A 6,982-nucleotide genomic window follows, 5' to 3' on the forward strand; every position below is an offset into this window, starting at 1 on the left:
CAACTCCCCAATCGGCCCTGCTCTGAGCCCGCCCAGGGGCTGCACCTAGGGATTGGGCCTGCCCTCTGCCACCTGGGAGCAGGCCTAAGCCAGCAGGTCATTATCTCCTGAGGGGTCCCAGACTGCGAGAGGGCACAGGATGGGCTGAGGGACCCCCTCTCCCCCCCGAGTGCACAAATTTTTGTGCACCGGGCCTCTAGTTAAAATTATAATGAGCTATCACCTCACACCTGTCAGAATGGCTATCATAAAAAAAAAATCAACAAGCAACAAGTGCTGGTGAGGATGTGGAGAAAAGGGAACACTAGTTCACTGCTGGTAGGAATGTAGACTGGTGCATCCACTGTGGAAAACAGTATAAAGTTTCCTCAAAAAATTAAAAATGGGACTTCTGTTTGACCCAGCAATCCCACTTCTGGGAATATATCCTAAAAACCCCAAAACACCAATCAGAAAGAATATATGTAGCCCATATATTTATAGCAGCATTATTTACAATAGCTAAGATTTGGAAACAGCCCAAGTGCGCATCAGTAGATGTATGGATAAAAAAGCTATGGGACATTTACACTATGGAATAAAAGAGGGATCTCACCCTTTGGGACAGCATGAATGGACCTGGAAAGTATTATAATAAGTGAAATAAGCCAATATGAGAAAGACAAATATCACATATCTCACTTATTTGTGGAATCTAATGAACAAAACGAATTGACCAACAAAATAAGACCCAAAGCATGGAGGCATGGAATAGATTGACATAACTTGATGTGGGTTTGGAGGGATGAGAAGAGATAAACCAAAGAACTTATATATTTACTAGAGGCCCAGTGCATGAAATTTGTGCACGGAGGGGGGGGAGGGAGTTCCCTCAGCCCAGCCTGCACCCTCTCCAATCTGGGACCCCTCGGAGGATGTCCAACTGCCAGTTTAGGCCCAATCCCCGGGATGAGGCCTAAACTGGCAGTCGGATATCCCTCTCAAAATCCTGGACCACTGGCTCCTAATTGCTCACCTGCTTGCCTGCCTGCCTGGTCACCCCTAACTGCCCCCCGCTGCCGACCAGGTCGCCCCCAACTGCCTCCTCTCTACCAGCCTGGTCGCTCCTAGCTGCCCCCCCCACCAGCCTGGTCACCCCTTACTGCCCCCCGCTGACCTGGTTGCCCTCAACTGCACACCCCGTGCCAGCCTGGTTGCCCCCAACTGCCCCCCCTGCTGGCCTGGTCACCTCTCACGGCCCCCCTGCCGGCTGGTCACCCCATGCAGCCTGCTGTTCGGTCATTTGGTCGTTCTTCACTAACCCCCCTGCTGGCCTGGTCGTAGGCAGCCATCCTGTGATGGCATGAGGGTCAATTTGCATATTACCACTTTATTAAATAGGATAGGCATAGCCCATGATAAGAGCAATAGGGTGGCGAAGACCTGGGTCTTCTGCAGGGGTGGGTAGGGGCTGGGAGGAGAGGGGGTAAACTGGGAGAAAATGGGAGCTATCTGTAATACTATCAACAATAAAAAATACATATTTTTTTAAAAGAAGGTTGTAAATTAGAAGTTGTTGATATGGAAAGATCTGCAGGGATGTGCTATAGGTAGAAAAGTAGTAAGGTGCAAAGCAGTGGGCAGAGTGATTATATAAGTAAAAATGCTGGTATATCTAAGTGTTCTGGAATGAAATGCAGAGTGATCCTCTTCAGTGAGAGGGACTGTCAAAGAAAGGGAGGTTTTAGTTTTTCTTTTATTGTCTTTGAAATGTTTGAATGTCCTAAATACATGCTTGCATTAATTTTCTTTTTAAAATGCCCCTTGGATTACCTGTGTGGCAGCATTACTCACCATTTTTATTCTCTTTATGTTTTTCTATATTGAAATTGAAAACCTTTTAAAATCTTGGATTCCAGAAAATTGTGATGCTTCTGTGTGTGTGTATGTGTGTGATACTGTTGTTCCCTAGGAGGACCCACTCAGAGCCTGTACCCTCCCCTTCTGGGCCTGGGCGTCTCATCCTCAAAAAAAAGCACTGGGATGGGCTGGGGGTATTGCTGGCTCTAACAGTGGAGGCTAACACCTCACTGTTTGCTAAATGTTTTTTTAGAGGCAGCTCTCCCTCTTCTTTGTCCTGTTAACCTGGTGTAAAGTCAGCTCATTGGACAAAGGGGTGTGGGGTTTGAGGGTCTGGGTGAGGAGGTATAGGAGCATGGCCCACTCCTCAAAAATAGCAAAGTGCACAGGGAATTGTCCCAGAGGATGCTCTGTGGGTGTGGAAGCAGCTGGCCCAAAGCCTTCTTTCTAAGTGAGGCTGCACGGACACTGAAGGCTGGTGCTGGTGGGCCCAGCCCCTGCTAGCAATTGAATCCTGTAGCCACACGGACGTGTGTGTCTGGGAGTTGATTGGGGGCACCTGTGTTTGTGCTTCCATATGCATTTTTGGACTTACACATCTGTGCTTCATGCATGTGACGGAGCAGTTTTACTGTTAAGTTCCAGGGCCCTCACTTACACAGGCCCCTGCCAAGGCTCCATCTTCAATTTATAGTTTTAGTCATCTGATTTTGAAAAACAGTACTCCTCCCCATTGAATAAACATCAAGCCCAACCTGCTCCTGAGCGATTTATATCATACTGTCACATGTTTATCATGTCTATGTTTATGTCTCCCTCCCTCCTTTCTCTCCTTCTCTCCCTCACTCCTTCCTCCTTCCTTTCTTTCTTCCTTCAATGTTTGTGTTTCAGGATCTTTGCCTTCTGGGAAAGAAGCATAATAATGAGGAAGACACTCTATTTCAGAGGTTCAGGGATCCACAAAAGCATATTGTGGGGCATCCAACCTTCAACCAGGACAATCAGGAAAACAAATGATGGAAGAATCAAAGGGTGGCCAGACCTGGGCTGGAATGTGGGGAACACACTGGGAGCACGACTGGGAGCCTCTGTGGTGTGTGTCTGTCTCTGTGCATTTATGTTTATATCTGGATATGATAAGGTGTGTGTGTGTCTGTGGCTGTCAGGTATTTGTCTCTCTCTCCATGGGTACAGTTGCTTGCTGTTGGCCTCACGTGCCTTCCAGTGGCAGAAGCCTGGCAGTGCTGTGGGCTAATGAGGAATTCATGAGCCGTGGCGTTCCCTTAGGCCAGTCCTCCCTGGTGGAGCAAACTGCTAGGAGCCCAGAGATGGGAGTGATGATTTCATCCCACCCAGGGCATCCAAACATCCCTACTGGTCTTGAGAGGCCCTGGCAACCTCTTCTAAGGCTGAGGCTGGGGCTCTAAGAAATGCAATGATTTCTCATTCGTTGGGCACCACCTAGTCACAGGTTGTATCAACTGTTTGATTTTGGGGTATGGAATGGATGGTTGGCAGAGCTGGCCAAGCCTGAGTATCAGGTTTCCATGGTAACAGGCCCTGTGAGTGCTCTGCATCAGTAAGATGTTTGCAGGCAGCTATGGCTGGCACTTGACACTTTGGGGACACCCTGTGGGCTTGGCAAGGCAGAGCATTAAAGCAGGGCCAAAAGAACTACTCCTGGGTCCTGTGTCCCTGGCAGCATCTCCTCACAGCAGGTGTCCAGGGTCCTGCCAGGGAAGGCCGGCAGCTTGTCCCCCAGTGTGGAACAGGTCCTTCTCTTGGACCAGAGTGACAAACCCGAGAGCAGCTCTCCCCCAACCTGTTGCTGCTGCTCCTGCTCCTTTGCTGTCAAGGCTTGGTCCAGCCTGGCTGGCATGGCTCAGTGGTTGAGCATCGACCTATGAACCAGGAGGTCACAGTTCGATTCCCGATCAGGGCACATGCCTGGGTTTCGGGCTGGATTCCCGGTGCAGGGCATGCAGCTGATCAATGATTCTCTCTCATTGATGTTTCTATCTCTCTCTCCCTCTCCCTTCCTCTCTTAAAAAAGATGTTTGCAGGCAGTACCAGGGACAGGGTCAGTTTTCAACCTCAACTAACTCCAGTTAGAGAGTTGGCTCAGAAGGGCTGTTGAAACATCCAAGGTCACCTAAAACACTAGTTTATTCTCTACTTACCCTCCACTCCCCCGATCCACTTGCTACAGTTTTCCACCTTACTCTGTGTCCCCTAATAAATCTGACCCCTGTGGACACCATCACCTGCCCTTCCTTGGCTCCTGGTTGGCTTCAGCCAATGGGAGGCACCAATGGGCATCAGAGGGTGGGAGGAGAGGAAAGTTGGGGTATTTTCCCATCTACCCCATTTTGGCAGTGTCTGTATTTCTTTGTAGCCACTCCCCTTGTGGGGTGGGGGGAGCTGACCCATAGCTGCAGCTCTCTCTGGTTCCAGGAAACCATTCCTCCCCTCTTCCCTTCAGGTTGAGTGGGCCAAGGCTCCCACTACTGCTAGACCAGGTAATGCAACATCCCCTGTTAATTCCCTTAACCCCCACCCAAACATCAGGTAAACTGCCCCTTCATTAAACTCTTCTCAGTAAACCCTATTGTGTGGGTCCTCTATTGCTGGGACCTGGTGCCCACAGTCAAGAAGATACAAACCCCCATTTTCTGCTCCTTGATCACAAGCTTCTTCTGGCCTCAGGACAGTTGCACTTGCAGTTTTCTCTCTTTAAAAATAATCTCTTCATCAATAAAACAAATAACAAAACACATTTTTTGTTTTTTGGGGTTTTTTTGTTTTTTTGTGTGTTTTTTTTTTACAAAGAGGAAGGGAGAGGGATAGAGGTACATGCCCTTGACTGGAATTGAACCTGGGACCCTTGAGTCCACAGGCCGACGCTCTATCCACTGAACCAAACCCATTAGGGCAAAACACGTTTTACATATTTAGCAGTGCTTATCACTCATTATGGGTTTAACAAATACTACTTAATGTTGTTATTGTTGCTGCTGTGTTAAATATGTATAAAATTGCTAGATACCAGAATAGACATAGGTGTTTACTTGAACTTAAAAGAGCACAGTTTTAATACTGTGTCAATTTAACTAATATTAACTAATATTGAAATATCTCATCTGTGTCAATTGTTATTCATCTTTGGTGCATTTCTACAGTTAATGCTGTCCTTTGTATGCCTGTATTTTTCAAAAGAAGTGCTATGGGCCCGGCCTGTGTGGCTCAATGGTTGAGCATCAATCTATGAACCAGGAGATCACAGTTCGATTCCAGGTCAGGGCACATGCCCAGGTTGCAGGCTTGATCCCCAGTGTGGAGCGTGCAAGAGGCAGCCAATCAATGGTGCCCTCTCATCATTGATGTTTCCATCTCTCTCTCCCTCTCCCTTCCTCTCTGAAATCAATAAAAAAAAAAATTTTTTAAAGAAGAAGTGCTATGGTTTGGGGGTTTCTTATTCATTTTAAGTTGAAATATACTCCAAGATTGCATAAAGAGGAGAAGTAATAACTATACAATGTTTGATAAATCAGCATCTTGTTTTATCACAATGACATTTTAAAATAACATATACATGAATTAAAAAAATAAAATACACATAGTTGAAAAATAAAAAAAAACAGTCATCTTGGGACCTTCCTGACCACTGTCTAAATCAGGGAAACCTTCATTCTCTCTCACCATCTCACCTTGTGCCTGTCACAGCACTTACCACATGTTGATTATGATTGTTTCCTAGTGTAATGTTTGTCTCTCCCACTAAACTGTGAGTTTGACAATGGCTTTTGAATCTTGCCTGCTGGTTTCACTACTATGTCCCAGTGCAGTCAGTGAGCAGACATACTAGGATTCTGTAATGAAGAGGCACCCAAACACACAGCATGAATAGCTTAGTTTATTTCTCCCACAGGTGATGGTGTGGGTAGGTGGTCCAAGTTAGCATGCTGGTTTGAAGGGTTCTCCAGAACACCTTCCTCCTCAGCCACACCGGACACCACTTAAAAAACCCTCTTACCCAGAGCAATCCTGCTCTCTTTGGCCTCAGCTCCCTGATCCAGCCTGCCCCAGACTCTTGTTCTCCCAACAAAAGGCTCACCTGTGCCTTCCCAAACCACAGAGCAAGTTCCCAGAGAAAAAGTTGATCTCTCACAATGACACAGGACTACTGTATGCACTTTCTTGCTTATGGTTGTTATTAAATATCACTTTTTTCCTTTCTGTGGCTATAGTTTACATCTGTCCACAACCCTCACCTTTGGGCAAATTACTTCTGTAAAATGGGCATAATCATAGTTTGCTTCCTATGGTTGCTATAAGAATTAAATGAGCATAAAGCTTTTAGAACTGAACCTAAAACCTGCAACGTGCTCTTTAAATAATCATCAGCATTCCTCTCTCTTTTGATTCTGTTAACTTCCTCATGAGGTAGATGGCAGGCATCATCTCATTTACAGATGCAGAAATGCAGGACCAGAGACCTAAAGCAAGTTGACCAAGGACACTGGGCTGGTAGGTGGTAGAGTAAGGGTTTAACCAGTCCTGAACCTCAGTGACCTCATGATAAAATTGGGGTGTGATGGCACCACCTCATAGGATTGGGTTGTGAGAATTCAAAGCCATCATGCAATCAAGTGACAAGCACATGGAGGGCACTGGTCCAAGTTCTGTGACCTTCTCCATGATGCCCACCCTGTCACCAGCCCTCATGGAGCCACCAGGGATCCCAGCTCCTGGCAGCCCTGGGGTCAGCAGCTGGGCCCACAGAGGCCCATTGTCTCTGTCCTTTGGGGCTCTATTGTTGTGGCCTCCTCACAGCGTCCAGCCCAAGACTGTCAGCTGCCCCTGGGGGTAGTTTTGGCTTCCCTCCCGGGTCGGGGGAGTCGCGAGGGACTGCACCTTGAGGACTGAATCACCGGCGGGTTCTGGGTTGTGTCGATGAAGAACGGAGGCTCAGAGAGCCTACGGCTGGCGTGGGGAGTGCTTGTGTCAAGTCTGAGCTGCCAAAGACCGGGCTGGGGCTTCACCCCGATGCGGGGAGCGCGTGACCGCAGGTCAGAGGCGGGGTCGCCTGAGGCCCGCGCACAGACCTCGCGCTGCCGGTACTCGGGAAGCAGAGACCCCGGCG

Source organism: Myotis brandtii, unplaced genomic scaffold (genome assembly GCF_000412655.1).
Source record: "Myotis brandtii unplaced genomic scaffold, ASM41265v1 scaffold995, whole genome shotgun sequence".
In the NCBI taxonomy this organism is placed as follows: domain Eukaryota; kingdom Metazoa; phylum Chordata; class Mammalia; order Chiroptera; family Vespertilionidae; genus Myotis; species Myotis brandtii.